Source organism: Phalacrocorax aristotelis, chromosome 11 (genome assembly GCF_949628215.1).
Source record: "Phalacrocorax aristotelis chromosome 11, bGulAri2.1, whole genome shotgun sequence".
Taxonomy (NCBI): Eukaryota; Metazoa; Chordata; class Aves; order Suliformes; family Phalacrocoracidae; genus Phalacrocorax; species Phalacrocorax aristotelis.
The window spans coordinates 14484984-14505636 of NC_134286.1; the positions used below are offsets into that span (position 1 = coordinate 14484984).

At 37.3% G+C, this 20653-nt stretch overlaps 1 long non-coding RNA gene across 1 annotated transcript in view; it reads right to left on the reverse strand.

Moving 5' to 3' along the window:
• Nucleotides 1-20653, reverse strand: part of LOC142063106 (uncharacterized) — a 118226-nt gene that overhangs the window by 56325 nt on the left and 41248 nt on the right. The window contains exon 2 of the long non-coding RNA XR_012662632.1: nt 1326-1411. This is a non-coding gene — a long non-coding RNA (uncharacterized LOC142063106). The remainder of the gene's footprint in view (nt 1-1325; nt 1412-20653) is intronic.

Below are 20653 nucleotides of genomic sequence, written 5' to 3' on the forward strand. Positions count from 1 at the left end.
ATAGATTAAGGTGTCAAAAAAACCCCATCTGTTTACTTTAAAAGATAGCTGGAGTAAAGAAAACTTCAGTAGATAAAGTTGATTCAAGTCAGTAAAAAATCTCAGCAAAAAAAATGATGCTGGAGAAACCAACAGAAGAGAAATAACCTTTACATCAAACCCATAGTCACCCAGCGGTTTTAACCAGCAGGACTATGACTTCTTTATGACACTTGGAAGCTGAATAATAAGTTCATGCAACATTTTATTATATCTGCTTTTCTTTTTTTTCAAGTTTAGTGCTAGTCTATATTCACAAAATAATCTCCCCTGAAATGGCCTCACAATTCGTTAGCTGCTATCTCAGTTAGGCAATGCTTCTAAAAGCTAGGATTATGTATTTTATATATTTCTGGGCTGGTTTCTGGAGATATTAAAGAGGAATTTTGAAAAAAAATGTTTTCAAATTACGATTTTTTCACTTACCAATTTTGGGGGTTACAATTTTGTCTGCTGTATTTTTTATTATAATAAAAGAATATCGATTTCCAGCAGCTCATGGTATATTCTACCTGTAGCTGCAGATTAAAAGAATCAGAAAAAGAAGACAAGTTCAGTACAACACCTGAATCAGCTGGCCTTAACAGCTTTGCAAAGTGTTCTAATATGGACTTAAAATACTACCTATTTAACATTTGAAACGATTATCATCTCATATGCATAATATTTTATAAATAACCTCACTTTCATAAGGATGTTACAAATACTCAAGTCATATTCAGAGAAAGATGAAAAAAGTTTTGTACAGAAAAAGTAAAAATAAACAATCTTAAAGACATTTTCAGTGTTAAAAAAAAAAGGGGGGGATTTTGCCATAAAACATAATTTGCCACAAAATGTTTGAGAAACTTTAAATGGGGGGAGGTTTACTGAATTAACTGCAGACGCAGGATTTGATCTAATTGTAGCTGTTTGCATCTTCTAACCAAGCCAGCTTTCAAAAAATACTGTTTACCTCTAATGATATGCAGAACAAGAGAAACAACGTTTTGGCAAACCATTGTGGTGACAGGCAAGCCAGTGAAAAACTCAGGAACAAAATATTACATGCACCAGTTCTCATCAGTTCTACCATTAATCCCAGATTCTGGTCCAAGCCAGTAACATTTCCATGGCGTACAGTCTAAGAGCCCTAATGTCCAAGAGCCTGAATTACATTAAGAACTCTTGGGAAGGAAAAGGCTGATCTTCCCTTCACAGATTGTGGCTGCAGCCCTTCCCATGAGTCATTCTGATCAAAAGCGTTATTTTATTTCACATACCCATAGAATTAAATGCAAACTTACCTACTCCAAGTCTTCAACGTCACATTCCGGATATAGACCACTGGCTTAAAGAATCCCCAGTGTCCCTACACACCAAATCCTTGGCCCTGAAAGGTAAACTTGGAGATAAAACCTGAAATCACAGCTCATCACAGATAGCTTCTGGATTTTTCAGTCCCAAGCAGTCCACTCATTCTATAGATGGGGAATTAATGATCCCTTTCGCACAGAAATACTGAGATATTTGAAAATGTTCAATTGCAGCACAGGGTATTTTAGAAATTTACTGTGGCAATTCTCTCACAGCCTTACTAATAATTAACTTTCACTATAATACAAAGCCTCTCCATTTAATAGTACAATCACACACCACTGAAGGGTAATTTTCAGCCCAATGATACTGTAATAGATGAGGTACCAATGATTATCTGGACATCCTTCATTTTTACGATCCATTACAAAACAAGACAAAGGACTAGAAAACATGCAGTAATTTGGAGAACAAGACTACACTGGCAGAAGGCTGGGTTAGATGGCATTGTTTTTCTCTTCATGAAGCTCATACAGTTAAACTCTAAACAGTGCAATGTAATTCCAAAATTGCTTTTTTAGGATCTCCATGTGCTGATACAGCTCTCATCAAGATCATCCTTTGTTCCACTGTCCCATCCTTGCTTGTCTTTCTGATCTCTCTTCCCTTTGTTCCAGCTAATTAAAACACATGTGAAGGAGTTTAGGCTTCATGAACTACAGCCAAATTTATAGCCTTGTCAAATTCAAATCCACAGGAATCCCTAAAACACTTAGAATGCGTTCCAGAATATTACAAGCTTAGCTACCTCTGCATTCAGCCTAATTGCTTAACTTTGTTTAAGGATATCATCTGGAAAGGCATTCAGTTTTGTCTTACATACCACAAGGAATGAAGAATCCATTTTGTCCTTTGTTAGTTTCTTCCAAATGTTTATCACCCTCAAAGCCATTTCAAAAGTCAAATTTCCCATTTGAATGCATCTTTACTTGCAGAATTAAAGAGCCCTTTAGAGCTAAGCATTTTTTTCATCAAGTTTCTTATGTCTTATACACCGTAATAAATCTTAATTTTAATCCACTTTCTGATAAGCTTTAGAAATTGAGATCTTAAAATCTTTCTGCAAGTTCTTCTTTTTCAAGTTTTTTTTTTTGTCTCTTTACTTACTATCAAATCCTTAACAAGTGAGAACATCAGAGGAAAAAATGCTAAAATTTTCTCTCCAAAAAACTTTGGGTTTACTTCCCCTTCCCCTATTTACCTATACAAGAATTACATAAACTTCATTCTAGCACTTGATCCTAGAGTTCAACTCACAATGAATTCCTTACCTACTATGACCATGAAATACTTTTCAGATTCATCAGTTTTCAGAATAATCTATTCCATACCATGGTGTATTTCTGCATTTTTAGATCCCAGACACAGATCTAAAAGACTTTCTCAATGGGCTTTACTCTGCATACAGTTCAGAAAACTCTATCACTGTACTGAAACCAATATAATTTCAATTCTCACCATCTCTAAATGACAAATTTAATATGCAGTCTTTGTACACACTGCAAAAATCACTGATGAAAATAAAAACACAGGGCTTCACATGAACACCTTCAGAAACTCATCAGAAACATATCCAATTACCGATTTTCCTTAAACCACTCTTTATGCCAAAACAGTTGATATACACATTTTGAAATTGTCTTAGGAAATGCTTCATTGACTCTTGTCTATATTACAGAATTCTTAGTCATATTTATGAAAACAATTAATTGCATTTACAAACTTATATGTTAACCATATTCATAATTTTAAAAAATTAAGCCTATTTTTTAAACATGACTCATGTTCATAAAGCTTTCCAGAGTCAGTCAGCTGGAAAACAAGCCTACAAAACTGAAAGTTGCAGATGGATATACAGGGGAAACAGAGTTTCTAGTTGGTTTTGCAAACTAGGCAATAATTTAGGGCAATACAGAAGTAGAAAGCTCTGGGTAGGAAGAAAAGGCAAAAGCCACCAACTCATGATTAAGATCTGCTTTTCAGTACACTGCCCCCACAAGTAGAAAGAATGAAAGTTGCACTTTTATCACAGTGATTTAAAAGGGCCTGTTAATAAACTTAATATTAGACCAATGCATAAGTGATCTGCTGAATGAGCATGGGAGCTCATTTGTTCAATAGGCTATGCACATAGTAAGGTCCTATTTGGGAATGGTAGAGAACCTCGCTTAGCAGGGAATAACTTTCAAAAACCAAGAATAAACCAACTATATTCTTCATTTCTTTCTGGTAATTATTTGAATGTTTCTGAGTGAATTCATTTAATAATGTTTGATGACTGAATATCTGGTTTCCAAAGTTATTAAATTATAACACAAAATGGCTCATCTCTTTTATTAAATACAACTGTATAATGGATCACATCAAAAACAATACCTTACAATTACTGTGATAGTCAGAAATAAACAAGTATGAAAACAATTATTTCCCTCTAGAGTGGATATCGCTTCCAGTTTAACAGTCACTAGCAAAGTAATTTGTGAAGTTTATTAAGATTATGGCTTTACAGGCTCTAAACTACTGAGACAAAGCCTCATTTATGCAGACACATTAGGACATACTACTGACTCATTTTATATCAAATATTCTTCCTGGAAGAAATTTTTCACATAATTACTTCAAATAAATGAGGTGTTTATAGTCAATGAACCGACTCCCTTTAATCTGTTTCTGAAACAATACATACTTATGGAAAAATAGCATACGATTTTCCAAACTGAAAAATAATTTGATAGTGGAACAGATCAAGCAGCTGGTATTTCTAAAGAAATGCTTTTACTTGACTAAACATATCCCTACATAATTTAAACAATTCCTGTTATGACTACTTAATGGTTAGATATCAAATTTCTAACTCATTTCTCAGATTGTTGCATAAACAACAATTATTGTCATATCAAATTCTCAAGTTGCTAAGAAGTATTTTTTTAAATCCATTTTCACTGGACTGGACCGGACCTGCTGGGAGTAACAGTGAATGTTAACACAACCTGCAACATTTAAGCACCTGCTCCTGTTCATTTAAATTAGGAGAATCTTGAATAAATCTTGCAGTGCAGATACGTGACCTAAGTTCTCTTCACAGTCTACTCAGCCCTGCTAAGAGGCCCGCTTAATCAGCGGTCAGATGCCTCCTGTGATAAGCTGACCACAGGGTTCCTGAGTCAGGCTGGATAATCTCATCTTGCCTACACACCATACTGCTGCACAGCATAGAAGTGGGGTTCCCTGGATAAGGGAAACAGAAGAGTATCAAAAATGTTGCTAGTGGACCATTGCCTCATTGCCTTAATAATAAGGTACTTTATTCTCACAGTGACATTTTAAACACATAATTTCAAGTAGCCTTCAGTGCTCAGTCATGCCCATTAATAAAAATAATTTTTCATGTTCCTGTTTTCCAGTTTGTGCCCACTGCCTCTTGCCCTGTCACCGGACACCGCTGAAAAGAGTCTGCTCCGTTTTCTTTACACCCTCCCTTCAGATATTTCCACATATTCATGAGATCTCCCTGAGCCTTTACTTCTCCAGGATAAACAGTCCCAGCTCTCTCAGCCTTTCCTCGTATATGAGGTGCTCCTGTCCCTTAATCATCTTAGCAGCCCTTTGCCTAATACCCTAAGAAAATAAAAATCTTCCCCCTAGCTGGGGGTAGGCTGAGCACCCGCCTGGGCTGAGATTTGCTGCTGAAGTGTTCCAGCTGCTACCTTCCTGACCAGGCGGCCCAGCAGAGAAGCAGCTGGTGTCTTCTGACTGTGAGAAACTCTTCTGTAATTACCTGAAGATTTATAAAGGGAAACAGAGTGAAACATGTTGCATTGCATTCAACTGGTAGGACTCTGCTAATCTTCAGTGTACGACTCCACAAACCAAACTCACTTCTGTATCTACTGACTGTCTCAGATAGCAGATGTGTTCATAATACACTAGCACCCTGGAGGATTTTCTGTATTGTTATGTTAATCCAGTAAATGGATAACATATGTGATTTACATAAATACTACCAATGTAATTCTAAAAGCTCTGCAAAACCAGCTTTCATTCTCAAGGGTTTGATTGTTTTGGATTTTGGGTCTGGGTATTTTTTTCCTTTTTCTTTTATTTATGAAAACTCAAATAAATGCATCTTACTAGGGATGAGAACATGGGAATGAAAGAAAGAAAACAGAAGTGTCACAAACTCTCTGGGAATACAGTAAGTTCAGGGCTTGGAAGATGAGTGAAAATAATTATAATTAAAAAACACTCTGGCTTCTGTTCTACTACTGACTCACGTGGCTTCTTTTTAACAGAATATTAACTGACTCCTGTCAAACTAATACTGCAAATGCATATGTTTCTCTCTTTGGAAGTCAGTATTCCAGAAACTAATTTAAGCCTTGTTTTCCTCAACAGGACAAATACCTTCTTGTGGTAAAAAACAGCTGTGTTAGGAGCAAAGGCCTATTATCACTGTGGAGATAAGCCTTCCTTCCACCATTCACACACACACACGCACACACACGTGCGCACTGTGGAAGAGGGTGTTCCTCCAGATTTACCGCAACAGGAGCAAAACTGATTGTCAGAGCACCTCTGCTTCCCAGTGGAAGAAAATTTAATAAAAATACTATTTAGAAGAATATTCTATAAGAATTGGTTAGAGAAATTGTTTTGCAGCATACAAAACAGTAAACATTCCACCATTCACTTCATTTCCAAATGAATAACTAGGACATAAACCTGTGGATTTTTCATATCATCATCTACTTTCAAACCCAGAAAACAACAACATTTTAAAATACTATTTGCCCGAGAGCAGCAACTGCGTTAAAGTAAGAACATTGTCAGGTCTTTAAGTACAGGGAAATTTGTAGCACATAATGCTGCATAATAAATTGCAATCTTTAAATGACAGGAATTTGTTTTATTTTAAAATGTAGCCTTGATCTCTTTCTTCTGTGTGACGCTCGTTTTTTCCTGGATAGCTGATCAGTTATTGTTCTTGTCCTTTCTTATTGAGCCCAAATAATGCTCATGTAAAGATAAGCATAGACTGTTAATGTATTTTTGTTTGGTTTATTGGTTAATTTAAAAACATCTCAGCAAGAAACAGGATGAACAAAGCTATGCTGGTCCAGCAGGTGGTAAAGATCAAAAGTGAAATAAATCAAAGGAGATGTGCAATAGTTGCAGGTGCTATTATATCAACTCACTTATGGTGTGAGAGTTGAGGTTTTAACTATCAGTTTCATTAGATGTTACTATTCTGCAGCATAGACAGCTTTGAAGCAAAAACTCCCTTGATGTACAGCCTTGGAAATAAGAGCTCTCAGCTAAAAGAAAACAACTCCTCCCACATGACAAGCCTGTGCTTTTGGTTACATTTGTTCCTTAAAAAGATGTAGTTTTAAAAAACAGAAGTTATCATAGTTTATAATTAGTGTGCTTGCTTCCAACAAGTTGGCAAAAATCTCATTCCTGTTCACCATCACCTGCCTGTGAAGACTCTTCAGCTATTTTTAATAGGGGGCACCATTTATTCTACACAGAAGTAGTAAAGGTTTTTTTTCAAAAAAGCATGCTGTGCCTTTGTGTTCCTCGCATTCCTTTTACATAAGTTGTACACCTGAAATTCACTACCAATTAAATTAATGCGATGGACTTGATAGTATTGTCCCTTTTAGAGCAAGCAATTATAATTGTTGACTCTCACATTCTATTCTCAGGGAGGAACAATGCAACTTTTTATTTTCTACCACATAAGTTTAAGGAACCAAATCTAGTAGTCCAGTCCCTCCTGCGGGCAACTGGGAGGCACAAATTAAGAACCTCTTCTGAATCACCCACTAGAGCAGGTTCTCTGTATGCACCGATGGTAGAATCCACCTTGTCTAAGCAGGTATCACAGTCATTATTCATTCACACAGGAATGAAGATCCCACTGCCTGTAACATGGAAGAGGAGGTGTTTAAAGTGTTCCCACAGTCCTGGCCTTTGGGGACACACCACACATCCCCCACGGTGCCTCAGGAACACAGCAGGGGTTCAGCATGACACAAAAACCCCACTTCTGCTTCCCAGCACAGAAATGGTTGCCCCTGAGATGCCACGGCTGCTGCCCTGATCATCACAGGAAGGAGAATACGTACGGCTACCCTGTTCCTTTTCACTAAGAGCAGGCAGTACGGAATAGTGGCAGCACTTTGCCAAGAGCGAGCTTGCCTGTACGGCTGGGAATTAGCTGCTCAACAAGAGTAAACAACTTACTCCTCACTGATATCAGATGCTAAAGCAGAAAAGTACCAGGACTTCTTTGTTCTTCCCAGGATAACAGAATTACCCAGGAAACTCAGAGCGGTTTCTAAAATTACATCTCAGTCCTGTGTAATCTTAAGATTAATTAACTTCTGTGTTCCTTAGTTACTCCTCTGTGTATAATACTGTTTTATTGACATGTAAATTTGGGTGCAAAAAAGAAATCCTCAGATGTTCAATATATTTTGCAGCAGAGCAGGAAAAGTAAAGGAGAGGTCATGCAGTAATTCAATGCATGGGAGTCACAAACTTATGTATTTTCCATACACGTTCCCAGAACTCTGTTTAGGTGACTGCTGCACATATAAGAAAAGCAAACCTAAATGAATGTCAACCAGAATTTGCCTTTTCCTCATCTTCAGAAACACAGGGAGATCGTTTCTAATGAAACCTACCCTTTCTCATTTGAAAAATGAATCTGCAGGTAAAACTAAAAAGTCCTTTCCCATCTCCCTCCCGCCCAGAAAATGTTAATAATTTTGGTTGGAAAACAAATGGATCATTTTAAGCTCAAAACGTTTCCTCTTTTCCCAACGCCTACATTTACAGTTCTCCGTCAATACCACTATCACGCTGTTTGATATGTTGTTATCGTTAATTTCAAAGCCATCAATGTGCAGAACTTCTTTAAGCATTCTCCTATGCTACAGGTTCCACTGCTTATCAGTGATTTATTTTTCTTTAAGCTCTCAGAGTATTTCTTCCTTATTGGTTTCTACCAGCCAATTTCTAACACCTGTGAGGAAGAAATCAAGAAACAATGTATGTATACAAAAATACCAACACTTTTGGAAATCATAACCATGTTTTGTTTGATTTCTCAGCTCACCCTGTTTCGTGAATGCATGGAATTAACTGTGTGTGTACTAAAATTTTATTTGAGCACAAATATCATATGACTATGATGGGTAACTACGTATTGTGTTTAAACAACTTCTGTCAGTTCACGATGGTGGCCTTTTTGTCTCCTGTTACCTGTATCAGTTTTATGAACTTAGAATGTTTCTACCAGCAGCCAGAGGTTTTGCTGAAAATACTAATAAAATAGAAACAAGTCATAAAAATAGTTACCATGGGGTAGAGAATATGCAGAATGGATTTAAACATCTCAAAGCATTTCTGCACTTCGTATTTTGAACAGGCACATGCCATCCTAATCTATATACGTACACATTAAGGTAATGCAAATCCTCTCCTCAGTGAAACACCATGACCCGGCACTCAAAAACATCTAACCCCGGTGGTTTTTCAAACTTCACTAGCCATCAATTTCTCACCAGAATCTTATGACAAACAGTGCTCGGACATGCAACAAATCATGATTCACGTTTCAGCCAGATAATAGGATGACACCACACTCTGCATGTCTCACTGAAATGAGAGGCCTGGAAGTTCTTGTAGAGTTAAAACTAACAGACTTGCACGCGTTGGCCTGTCTGCAGAGCGGCAGTCCTTACCGTGTCTTTCAGCCACGATCTCCTTGACTTGAGTGCAGTTGCGCCTGACCTTCAGAGTGATGTAAAACCATACTATTTATCTTCTCTGCATATCAGGATATATCCAATGCTAGAAGGTATTTTTTTCACTCCTCAGTCTGTGAACTAACTCCAAAATAATGCAAAGCTAAAATGGAAATCTATTAGGCAATTACTTGGCTGGAGGAAGGGAATGTGGGAAAAAGTCCCTTGAGAGCTACAGAAGGCTTAAAGCAGGGAAATATTAAAGAACAAGCTCTAGTTATATCAGAGATGTGCTTCTACCTCTTCTACCTTATTTCTAGCAGATGATTTCCAACTTATCTTACTTGCCCTCGTGCACACTTGTATTGGCAGCAGTCTCCTTAATGCACAGTTAACCACAGATGGCAGGGCTCCAGCCTCAGATGTAAGATTTTGAGATGTAACATAAATAAAACTTCCAGTACCCTAAAGCAGAGCTGTGAAAACTTGTTTTTATAGCGAGTGCTACTTTATGTATTTAGTTTGAAAGGCAATGCCACTCTAAATAAGGACGCAGGAAAGGACAGCAAGATCATACATTTAAGCAACAAGCCTTTCCATACATGATTTAGCACTGTATTTATTCCCAATTACACCAACCTCAACTTTCTCAGCATCCATCTGTAAGAAAATTATGATTCATATATCTAAAAATCAAGTTTTAAAATAAGATACTTTCAATTTTTCTTTGTAAGAACATTTATTATCAAAAGATTGACTCAATGTCTCCAAAAATAAAAAAAAAATTAAAAAAAAATCAGACTACACTACCTAAATGCACAAACTTAGATGAGAGGAGTTATTTGACTGCAAAGGACAAAGCTATAATGAAATGTTTTCTTCTGGGCATACCAAACACTTTAATTTAAATAAAAAAACCAAAACATTGTGCTTTCACATGAAATTGTATTAGGCTCCTACATAGGACTCCCTGTACAAATCTGCAGATAATAAGATTTCCATCTGCTTTTATTGTTATGTTGCTTAAAAACATGCACTTCATTTTTCTCTAGAAAACAACTTCACAAATTAGAACAGGATGTGCTTATGTTAAGGACTTCATATTTATGATTCGCAGTAAGGAAAACAGCCAAGTAGCTCACTGCGTCTGTGGCACATTCGTTACTAGCCAAGAAAGGAGAACAATGGACAAGGAAATCAGTTTGCAATCCATTACAGAAAACATCTGACACTGATTATTTTTAAGAAGCTTTATCACATCAATTTCAAAAGTGTATCTGAACAATTTCTAATGAAACTATGTATCAAGCAACAAAAACAAACCGCATGACAGTATTTAGAAGTGAAAGTTTGTCATATACAATGGAGCTTCACCAAAGCACTTGAAGGGTTCTCAGTCTCCCTTCTATGCTCTTTCTCTCACGAGCATCACCCTGGGTGACAAGCAGAGGTTTATTTCCTGGGAGATTTCCTTGCTATTAAGAGGGAGGAATTTAGGGGGTTTGTGGTTTGGTTTTTTTTTTTGGTTGGTTGGTGTTTTTAAGAGGGCTGAGATTAACATCAGCAAATCCAAGAGCTGTTTCAAGGAATTTCATATCCTGGGACACAAGCTTACTTAAGAACCACCAAGAGTTGGCAAGCATATATCAAGGTTACAAGGATACTAATTCAGCTGCAGAAAAATCTGTGCGCTTTCAACTCAAAACAATTTGATACACCTGGTCTTGTATGTTCAACAACAAATGGCAGCAATATGTAAAAATTCAGCACAAACTGGGAATTTGGTCAGAAGACCTTGCTCTCTGAGTTGGAGAACTCAAGGTACGCACTTACAGAATGAATACAACACAGATTTTATGACTTTTTAAAGATAATTCTCTTTAAAATATGAGAAGCAGAATTATCATCATGGAGCCCTTCCACATTCTCATTCATTGAAGAGTACCTTAAACATGGTCTCCTCTGCAGACAGAGTCATGGTCTCATGATGGTCTGATTTGCATTTGTGGTTAATTCTGGTGGATTGAGAATGTACCAGTTACACTGCTGTTAATTTATTCTTCCCATTTGGTCGGATCACAGATCAGCATCACTGGTGTCCTGCCAGACAGCAGAAGAGCAACAATATCTGGCAACTGAAGAGACTTAAAATAATTGGTGGAAATATACCAGCTCCAAAATGACTGAAGGTTTGGCTCCTGTTCAGTTGTCAAATGAAGTGTTATCTTAATTATAGGGTTGGGCTTTTCTCTGAGCATTGTAGGTTGGGGGTATTTTTCCTCCTTTTTCTGCAGAGCTACTGAATCCCAACTGTTACAGGATTACCTTTTCATATCTTAATACTCCAGGCAACACAGTCATAGAGAAGCTGCCGCTTGAGAAAAAGGAATACAGAAAGGATGATTTCCAGAGGTAAACAACATAATGAGCTCCAGTTCTGCAAGTAATACAGAGAGCGCTCCCATGAACTGAGAACACTGATGTTCTCTTCTCCGTATGCATCATTTCAGTTTATATAATTGCTAAATTTGTTAATTAAAATCAGCTCCTACCAAAAGTAAGGAAGTAAAAATTGTAGACTGTAGAGTTTCATGAATCAAATAGGACACTGTACTGATCCAGGTATTTAATTCCAATTTCCCTCTCTCAGAGTGTTACACCAGTTTTGTATCTAGTATCTACAGACACACACAAGATTCCCACCGACGGGCACAGCACAGTCACGAGTAGATGGAAGGAAGGAATTTTCAAAATGGTAATACATTCTTGTGAGGGTTTCAAACACAGACCGTCTGTGCTTACTTACACATTTTCCTGCAACTTAAACTGAAAGGAATTCACAGAGGAAACATGTATGCCATTCACTCAGCTTTGTTTCCTCTGTGAAAAATCCTACTTCTTGTTACCAGGACTAGCAGAGCTGTGTGATTACAAAGATACTCCTGCTGTTTCTCTTTAGCTAATGTGAACATAGAATTTTGCATACCCTTCAGGAGGAGATATCTCCAACAGCAGTAACTCAAAACCATTCTTAGTAGGGCAAAACTTGTTGCTACATGGAAATTATTTCAGTGTAACCTGTGTCAATGTCATAAAAAAACCCTATATAGGTAAGCTCTCCTATGTTCTCTAAAGATATTTCACTGGGGATGGGGTAGGAGAAAGTGGGCAGGAAGGACTGAAATCAGCAAATCAGACTTCTCAATACGGGAGGATTAAAGGGAATTCCAGTCACCGTGAATTAGTCAAAATCATGAATGAAAGTAGTAATAAAAAATACATCTATTATTTTATTCCATAAATCACTCACTGGAACCACAAATCCCAAAAAGCACTGCCACAAGATGTCACATGTAACATGCCAAACCAACTTTGCATAAATTAAGAACAACTTTTACTTCCTGCTTTAAAATGGAAGAAGCACAAGAAAAAATGGTCCGATAAAACAAGCACTGTAATTGTGTTTATTAAATGAACTGCATGAAAAAAAAGATAGGGATTTATAGATAAATTATAGGCTTTGCTTTAAAAGATGACCCATTTAATGATTTCAGGTGATACAGAACTTTGTAAATTGTTCATACAGTCACTCTTAACGATTTGGGCCCTACTTCCTACTTGAATTTGTCTAGCCATTAAATCTTTTATTGCTTCTATGTGCTAGATTAAAATGTCCCAAAAGAATTTCCTTGATTTGAGAAAATTAGGAATAACTGAAGATGATGATCAGAATATCTCAGATCAACTTTCTTTCTAAGCAGAACACAGTATGGAAATGTGGAAAATCTTTATCTTCCCTTTGGAATGCCAATTAATTTGATCCGCACAAGACGCAAATCATCAGTGATTTCCTATGTGCTATACAGCACGAGTAATACCAGCAGCACTGATTGTTCAGTTGATAATGAATCACATATTCAGCATAAACACCTGTCCTACAGAAAACCTGATAGTAACTGCTCCGCTAATGCCCACATCACACCATTTGGACAATCCACAGCTTTTCTTCATGATCCACTTCTTCTCAGTAAAGTTTATGAAATTATTACTTCTTGGTTCTGTATCCACGAAAAGCATAACAGTCATGCTATTCATGGTTACAGCTACTAGATTTGTGATAAGCATCAAGTTCAGTCTGGAACAGTTCAGAAAAACTGAAGCACAAGCAGTTGAAAAGGAAAAGTAACAGTGAGCAGAAGAATAAGTAATAAAATTAGTTCCTCATACATCAGTGGCTTTCCCACGCACAACTTCATCTGACCACCACTTCTCTGTCATCTTGGCCTTTCTGTGTCTCAGACAAGCACACCTAAAACTTGGCTTCCCTAAAAATCGTAGTGCTTTGATTAAAATAGCTACAACTTCAATAGAAGATGATTTCTCCTTCAGCTTAAAGCCACTGATGTACTATTATGCAGTCCTGATACTCCGTTGAGCTCTATAAAGTCATGTCATATCACGTAAAATGTTTTCACCAAACTACATGGGATATCATCTGTAATGCACTGCACTGTCGTCTTGCAAAATGGTACATTTTTAATATGTCCATAGGCACAAAGAAAGCAAATTATTTTACCTGAGGGACAGTAGGCTCTCTGCTCCACTGCCAGAACTGTAAGCAGTCATGCACATTTATGAAATACATTTTTCCTGTTTCTCCCTTCTCGGGGGTAAAAAAGTAAATTAATAAAAAATGCCAGCTTCTACAGCCTGCAAAAATTTAATTTTCAAACTTCAATTCATGTTAGCTTTTCAGTTCTTGAAGTCAGGATCCCCTATCGTGCAGGGTTAAGGACTGCCCAAGTACATCACGTTGCATGGGAGTACGTAACCCAAAGTCAAGAAATGCAGTGTCACATCATACCACTGACTTCAAAAGCTGTAGTTTCTTTCAGATGGGAAGTCCAGACTAAAAATTTAACAGCCTGATTCATAAAAACAGGGGCATTCTTAATACTTTTAGCACCTGAAAATCTCATAAGAATACAGTCCCTCTAAGGAAATAGTCCTAGTCTTCATTCTAATGCATAACAAGCACTATGCAGTGACTCTTGTTTGCAGCCCTCCTCCTCTTCTCCCTCCATACATCTGCCACAGCTAATGTTAAAGGATTAGAAGGGAGATCTGGTAAATAGGTTGTCCCATGGTTTAGATTATAAGGGACAGGCATCCTCAGGGACAAGCCTACAGGTATGGACAAGTACCAAGTGCAGCAGCAGCACGTTATGCGGAGCTGACCTCCGGGAATCTAGCCTCGCTGGCAAGTACTCCTTGTTTCAAAGCAGAACACATCTGCTACCTCCACAAAGCAGGCTAGTATCCAACCCCTTAATCTTTATTTATACAAATCTCTTACTAAACATATAGAAATGGAAGAAAAAAACCACACAGGTACACTAGGGGACTCTGCCCTTTTACGAACCTTCTATAAGAGTCCCCAACAGCACCCAAGTATAATGTGGGTCCTTCCACTTCTGGTTATGCAACCTTTTCTATGATCTAATACATAAGAAAAGAAACACCAAGCTTCAGAAGGTGATCAGTTTCAATCCTTATCTTAAAATCTTACTCTCACAGTTTCTTATAAGTCATTAAAAAAAAAAATTTAAGTTGTCTTCACCACAGCACAGAATTTTACCACATGGAAATATACTGTGCAAGGTCCTATGTTGTATTTGGACTCAAACCTGAAATGACTTTAAGATGGCTGCATTACAACTCATTCAGTAGACCTTTTTGCCAGAGAGCTAAGCCTTATTCCCAGACTCAAGACTCCAAGTAGAATTCGCAGTTTATTTGCTTAGTACTAAAATCAATAAAATAATCTGCCTTCAGGCTGAGATTTATTAAAACAGAAAATAAGAGGCTTTCTAAGGAACACATTTTGCAAGTTATCTCTAATAAAACCAAACATATATCCAGTCTAAGTTAAACATACCCAGTAAGACTTGGACAGACTATGGTTAAACCATAGTAAAACAGAACTTAGAGACATGAAAATTAAAGAATTGAGGAAATACTGCCTAATACCTCACTGCAGTAAAATGTGGCCAGAATTAATTCATGAGCTATGTACCTACTCTGACCTCACAGAGGAAAAGCTGGTACACATGAGGTCAGTAAAGGCCTTCACTCAAGTAAAACTTAATTTTACAGAGGACAAGTGGCAGGAAGAAGGAATGGCTTGCTAGAGGAAAAATCACATCTTTTTTCAGTTGAAAAAGAAGTAAATGATTTGGAACATTATGTTCCAAAAATTGTTCTTTTTACCCTTAAGTTCAGTTGAAATGCATTGCGCATCCTCCCTTCATACTTGGAAAGCACCCCAAAAGCTTTGAAGTTCATCAGCCTAATGAGGAAGTCCATATAGCTCAGGAAACTGCTGCACACTTAGCAGCTCTTAAAAAGGAGAATCATTTATAAACCTAAAGGGATGATTATCCAGATACAAATACAAATTTTCTTACTATCTCTGCTGCTGATGTGACTCATTGGACTTTGAGCACAAAATTTAAATATAACATGGAAAAGTATTACAGAAGTCTTTGTTTCGATTCACTGCAGCAATGAACATGATGTATCTACAGCAAAAACAAAGCTACAGCTTTTATCAAAGTTTTGTAATCTTGGCATCAGATTTGTGCAATTACTGCACTATCTGAATGCTTTAAGGATTTCAGCACGATTCTAGCAGCCTGAATAAAGCAATGCACTTTATAAACAATCTACCAATGTTTTAATAAAAATTAAGCCATATTTACTGTATTATATTTCTAGCCTTACACAGGATTTGTTCTTCTGTTGAATGCCATAGGCTTAGACAAAGTCCCGTGACTGAAAAAGAAGTAAAATCAGAGTTTTCTATTGACACTGAAACAAACTGTGGATAGCGTCCATGTCTGCGAAGCATCATTCATGACCTGTAAACCAGTTACTCACTTAAACTCTGAATTTCATTTTCTAATCTGAAAGGACAAGAAACAGTTACTTACACCACTGGGTTGTCCTAGCAAATTACTGATTTTGGATCACAGGAGGGGAAAGTATAATGTTTTTATGCTGCATACCTTCATGAAGTACTTTTGCTGCCTGCATATCCTCCAACACTTACATTTTCATTGCTAGGGTTTTTTGTGCTCCTAATTACGTTGTAGCTGACTTTAAGAGAAAGAATTTGGAAGAAACAGACCTCTCAAAGACAAGGGCAGCAATTAAGCTGGAAATGCCTGCTTTTTTTCCAGCATAAACTGAAGCATAATTATGCAAGCAATGTTTCTAACACACCACTTCATTCTTTGTGTGCCAACAGAGAGGGTTTCTGTTCCTGTTGGATGGAGGTACCCTAGTCAATCTAGGCTGTGCCAGCATGGAGGATCTGGAGTTGCCCAGTAATTGCAAATGCAAGTATAAAGAACTGAAATTCAAAAATGAAAAGGAGTATTTATAGATACACGTTTCATGAACACCCAAGGTTATCTGGAGAGAAAGGCCAGCAGAATTACCCCAAAACACATTTACAAGATGCAATTTCTTTCTGATAACTTTCGAGTGTTTTGTCTTTCTGCTTCCAATGGTGCACATAAAACTAAACTCTGAGCTTTGCAGACCGTGACAAAGGAATGCTAAAATAAGGTACTGAAATTGAGTGTATTAAAGGGTAAGGAAGGGAATGCGGTAAAAAGTCACTCCATTTGGCCCATTAATGTCAACAGACTTCCAGCCAAGTTCAGAGTGCCTGCACAGCATAACGTGGGATACAGCACTGAGACAACACTCAAGCAGAAATAATAAGATGCACAGTAACCACCTCCACTCACACAGGCTATCATATTCAGGAGCACCTCAAGTCATGTGGTTAGGTTATCAAGTGCAGTGTACATATATAAATATACATTTTGCTCTGGTGCAATATAAATGTGTATGCGTGTGTGTGAATATGCATATTATATATATATATAAAATATATATAAATATATATATTTTTATATATACACATATATATAAATTGATAGCCTAAAATAATCTTGATCAAATATGGCTGATGCTGCTGTTTTATCATAGACAGGTGAACATAAAGCAGTAAAGGCCTATCTGGGTTTAAACATGGCACTGAAGAGGAACAGAGCCTTCCCTTTGATTGCCAGTAGCTGCCCAGAGTGCTCTGAGACAACAGAAATGAAGTCATAATTTCAATAACTGTAACATGTATCTCAAGAAGCTTCAAGCGCATATTCAGCTTGTCATTACAGATAGAATTAGATCATCAGGCTGGATCAGACATTTCAAAAAACCCACTCCTGCTGTCTCCCTGATAAAGTGCATTAGAGAACACATAAAACTTACTGAAAATAAGCTTTTCACTGAAAATTAAAAATAAATCTTGAATATTTTCAAAATAACTTCAACTTCTCTCCTTTGATCTTGAAGGATTATTCTTAATATTACAATGTTAAGTTTCTAAGAGAGATTTAGGTACTGCATGAATGAACAAAGGAGCGAAGTCTAACTTGTTTGTATTCTCCCACATATTTAAATTGTTTTCTTATTTTTATGTGCGAGCATAGGTATGTGCTTTCCTAGAATGTGAAACGATACTAAGAACACTAACCCATGCTGTCAAACTGCAAAGTAAACTGTAGGAATTTTTAACAAAAACTGTAGGACTTCTTTTTTTAAGTTTGTCTTGGCTTTTTGCTGCCTTCTGCTCAATTTGCATGTTAAACATGTAATGAAAGTCACAGCATTCCACAGATGCCACTATGTGAAAAACTAGATGAAATAAAAAGGGGAGGAGAAAACAAGGAAATTTAATTTTATATACACAAATAAATAGATGGCAAACATGACCATGAAACTAGATAAGCAGATAGCAAAAGCACAGGGAATAAAAAGTAAAGAACACCATCTGGGTATCCTGGATGGCGTGAATGTTCTATCCCCTCCGTCCAGCTGGCCAGGGGCTGGGACGTGGTACAGCTAACGCTGTTAATGTATTTGAGAAGCTCAGCCAGCTCAGTGCTGCCCAGCGATCTGCATGTCTGGCTGCAGCAGGAATGAGGGCATTGGCACTTTATGTGGTAAAAATACGGTTTCTGTGACTCAAGATCACTTTCCTATTCCCTTCATTCGGCATCAGACAAAGCCCTGAAGTTAACTGGCTGAACATCCTCAATCACTTTGAATTAACTTCTCTTTGGATTGGTCACTTCTTTTAAGGACTAACTTCATAAAGAAGACTTGAGGAAAACACCAGAATAATTTTCCATATTTGCTACTGCAAATAAAAAGTCAATAAGCTGTTCTTTGTGTCCATTAAGTACAGAGTAGACGTAAGGGGATTAAAGTACAACAAGGGGGATTTATATTTGATTTTGCCACATTTTCTAACATTTGGGGCAGTGAACATTGATACAAATCGCCTAGGGACACTATGCAATACTCATCATTGCAAGTTTCCAAGAACAGGTTAGAAAATCTTTGAGACAATGCTTTAGACACAGTCAATTCTGATTCAGGAAAAGATGATGGAACAGTTGGAATAAGACAAGCTCTCCGAATCCCTCCTGGCTCAAATTCTTATGACTGTGACCTTGTGGGATAAAAAAAAGATGATGGATATTTGGTGAGATGACTACATTTTCTATAGCGTAACACAACACACAAAAATAGAGCCACGTATGGATGCAAGTTTCAGCATTTTTGCTTTTAGTTGTAATGTAGCTTCCTGTCTTCTTTCTTCAGTAACATTTTTCTGTTCTGCTTCTTATTTATCTCTTAGAATAATTACCGTGTCATGGTTTGCAGCCTTTCCTCAGTTGTAATCACTGCTAATTTGTCCGAGAAAAAGACAGGAAGTTCAAATTTTGCAAGAATCTGAGAACTATGATGACTGCCTCAAGAGAAAACAGCCGCACAGGATGTAGAGGTATTTTATCTGAATTGATTCTTAAACTTTAAAATTCATCACAGTTAAACTGTTGGCATTCTAAACACGGTAATATACTCCCAGATAGACTATGAGCATTTTGCCAAGTCAAGAATCGTGCAAAGATGGTCCTGTTGCTATATGCTGCTGCAAGGGTTGAAGTAGGTGATACTGTGTTCCAAGAAAACTAATCTTTGCATTTATTTTTCTGTACTGTCCACGTATCCACAAATTACTTCTTACTGTTTGCCATAGCCACATCCCAGAGAAGAAACAGGCAGAGCAGTAGCCCTTTGTACTCAACCTGTGCTGACCAAGATCAAGCTAGTTCATAAACAGAAAGAGGAAATATTTCTTTCCTGTTGTAGTACATGACAGTTCACAGTAGACAGGTGTTAGTCAAGAAGGATGAGCTTCCTTTCTAACACTGAAATACATATTGTAGAAATTGTACAATTCTGTCCATCACATTTTCCTGTGTTCAGCTATAGCCCCGTGAAATGTATATGTAACCTGAATACACTAAAAGATTACTTCAGCGAAGTGTTTGACTTCACTAAACATTCCTGAAAAATAATGTGCAGGTATAATTGAACCCATAGCTTTTTCCAGAGAGAATTCAAGAAACATTGCCAGATGATATGCCAAATGATACGACTAGGAACAATAATTCCAATGATGTAGGGGAATAGACAGGGATCGGCGACCGGAAGATCACGGGCTGTGACGGAAAGATAGACTCCTCCCCATAGGAGTGGCAGGAACGGGAAGTGCAAGAGCTATATAAGCGTGTGACGCAGTTAAATAAACGGACATTTTGTATCCATCGTATTGATGTCTGTGCATCACTGTCCCCAGGGTGGGTAGAGCCCTGTGTCCCAGAGACATGCGGCCCAAGATAAGTTCTCCCGTAGAAGTGTACAGCAACACAATGATAAGAGCACACAATTGTCACCATTAAAAAGTCATTTGGTGCCAAATGCTATTGAAATGTTTTTTTATAAGTCAGTTTAACGTAGATGTTAATATGCAAGCTGTGCTAACACCCTTTAACAAACTTCCAGTTTGAGGCCGTCAGAGCATGAAAGGTCAGAATTTAGTGCAAGTTCCAGGCTGTCAAGAAATATCTGACAAATAATAAAAAGCAAAACTCTGCAGCCCATTTTAATTTGACATTAACGAGGGCTTTTGCCTTAGAAAGGACCAAGAAAAGTATGCAAGATCTCTGTTGGGAGGTGCAACAGTAAGACATTTAAGACTAGAGTCAGAAAACATAGCATGTATTTAGGTATTGTGCTACCAATTGATATTTACAGTGGCGTGGCCAAAAGCCTGATAAATGCATGAACCATGAGACACTTTAAAACAAAAAGAAGTAGTTCACAAAAAGCACAATACGGAGTGGAAAGTTCCTAAACTAGCCAATAGGGTACACTGAGATGAGGGACTGAACTGTTGGTTTCAAGAAGATGTACTGCTGTTCCTCAGCTTTTTAAGTTTGAGAACATCAAATTCAAATGCACGAATTTAATGATTCCATTGAATTTACTTTAAAGAAAAATCTAGCAATGATAAT